At 53.0% G+C, this 2,181-nt stretch overlaps 1 protein-coding gene across 1 annotated transcript in view; it reads right to left on the bottom strand.

Moving 5' to 3' along the window:
• The window catches only part of insyn1 (inhibitory synaptic factor 1), a 44,299-nt gene extending 42,615 nt beyond the window's left edge, over window positions 1-1,684 (bottom strand). The window contains exons 1-3 of the mRNA XM_076989655.1: window positions 1,005-1,684; window positions 257-629; window positions 1-19 (exon numbers count right to left, since the gene is read on the bottom strand). The exon at window positions 1-19 is cut by the window's left edge and continues 917 nt beyond it. The gene's annotated coding sequence lies outside the window, so the exon portion shown is untranslated. The remainder of the gene's footprint in view (window positions 20-256; window positions 630-1,004) is intronic.
• Between the last annotated feature and the right edge of the window lie 497 nt (window positions 1,685-2,181).

A 2,181-nucleotide genomic window follows, 5' to 3' on the forward strand; every position in this document is an offset into this window, starting at 1 on the left:
GAACATGGGTTTGAGAGACCTACACCAAACAGAGAAGACCGTTAGTCGTGTGCTGCAGCATGCTACCATTTCACACAGAGAACTGAAACGGGTCCTCACCAAAAAAAAAAAGATTTTGTAGTGCATGTGAGCTTGTGTGTATATGTGGTATGTATCTATGTGTGTGTGTGTGGGTCTGGGTGTGTATTTCAGCACAGCCTAATCCAAGTTAGGCTCACCTAATGCGTCACAAGCAAAACTGAGAAACCTTACTCACTGAGGAAGAGTATGGTGAGCACTGCTTTGGTCCTTAGGGTGATTGGCGTGTCCTCAATCCGAATCCCCCCCTCCCGCCACACCTCTCCTTATGATAACCAAACTACTGCAGCTCTACGATTTCTTTGGAAAACACTGTAAACTGCCACCCGAGAGACAGGTCTCAATTCAATTCCCTTTGAAAGTGCACAAAATCCAGTCTGCCGGGACTACGCTCCCTGCTGAGAGACGTCGGAGGAAGGGGCTTTCTCAGGAGAGGCCGGCGTGGGTGAATCCCGTGTCCGAGAAGAGCGGAGGGCCGTCTCTCGTCTGGGCTCCGGGGTCCGTGCTGCTCCCGCCGCGGGCTGGAGGCGGTGGTGCTCCTCGGCCCACACCTGAGGAGACACGGAGCGGAGGCATTTATCTTCCCTCCTCTTACCCTGACTGTCCTTCTCTCCGTCCTTCTCCCTGTTGTGCGGCTTTTAATATTGCTCTCTCAAGAGCAAGGATGAGAGCAAGGAAGTCAGAAGGAAGTCAGGATGCATGGCAGATCCTTGGCGTCAGACAGAGGGCTTCTTTTAGCTGACTGACTCACCTCTGCCCTTTGCCCTCTGTTTTAGGGGGGATTGGGGGTGGGGGGGGGCACTGAATGCCTATGCACGTCTCCTGCCAGTACTGCCATCACTATCTTAGACACACACACACACACACACACACACACGCATGATCCCCCACCTCCCTACACACACAATTGCCCTTCAGTTACTTACTGTCTGTTCCACTGTCTGACTCCCCGTGGGCTGGCGAGGACGGTTCCTCCGGCACTTGTCCGTCGGTTCGAGGAGGGATGGTGCTTGGAGGAGGATGAGGAGCAGAGGAAGAGCGGGAGGCGGGCAAGGGGGGGGCGGGGAAGAGGCAGGTGCAGCACCGGTGGCATGCGCCTAAGCGCGCGAGAAGAGAGCACAAGCCCCCCCAGGAACTCTGGTCGTCGAGGAAGCTTGCGTTGCTGCGGCGACGGCAGCCGCTTGTGCCGAGGCTCCCGCTGCTGCTGATGCTGCTGACGCCTTGCGCACTGTCTCTACGGCGACGCCGTGGAAGAGCCGCCTCCCGTTGTCCGTGACGACAGCCCGGGTCTGGGAGAGGGATGCAGGCTGTCTCTGTGTGTGTGAGAGAGAGAGCGCTGTGGAGGCACACACGCATGCATGCACGCACACTCGTCCTCTGGTGCTCTCTCTTCTCTCTCTCTCTCTCTCTCTCTCTCTCTCCCTGTCCCTTCCCTTCTCTTCCTCGCGCACTGGCGGATGCAGGTTGCTAGAATCAGGAGTTTATCAAGTGGCTCCGGCTGCTGTCAGAACTGTCTCTCCCTCTCCCTCGCTCCCTCTCTCTCTCCCTCCTCTCCCTTTCTCTCTCTCTCTCTATCTCTCTCTCTCTCGCACTCTGTCTCTCACCATCCGTGTGGAGAGGGAGGAGTCAGGGATCTTAAAGAGACAGCAACCCCTAACACTAGCCACTCAGAGCACAGCCTCTCTCACTCTCTCTCTCTTTCTCTCTCTCTCTCTTTCCCAACATATCTCCCTTTTGTTCAGGCTTTCTCTTTCTCTCTCTCTCTCTCTCTCTCCAAATCCATCCTTCTTTCTGAATCAACAATTGGGTCCCTGTATTTCCTCTTCTTGATAGTGTTTCCTCCCATCCCCCTCCTGCATTTCTTCTTTTCCTCCCTTACTCTGTGTATTCATCCTTCATCCCTCACTCCAATTCACTTAATCAGGATCCAGGGACAATATGCTGTCAAGAGAATAACTCAAACTCCAATATACATAACAGAACGTGATAGTTGTGTAACTGTGACAGCTATAATAGTAAATCTTTTTGTAGACAATGAGTTGTTTATTTATACATTTATTTCTATGATCTAAAAGGTTTTGCCCAAGGTATTTATGAATCAAT

This window comes from Brachyhypopomus gauderio, chromosome 2 (assembly GCF_052324685.1).
Source record: "Brachyhypopomus gauderio isolate BG-103 chromosome 2, BGAUD_0.2, whole genome shotgun sequence".
NCBI classification, from domain to species: domain Eukaryota; kingdom Metazoa; phylum Chordata; class Actinopteri; order Gymnotiformes; family Hypopomidae; genus Brachyhypopomus; species Brachyhypopomus gauderio.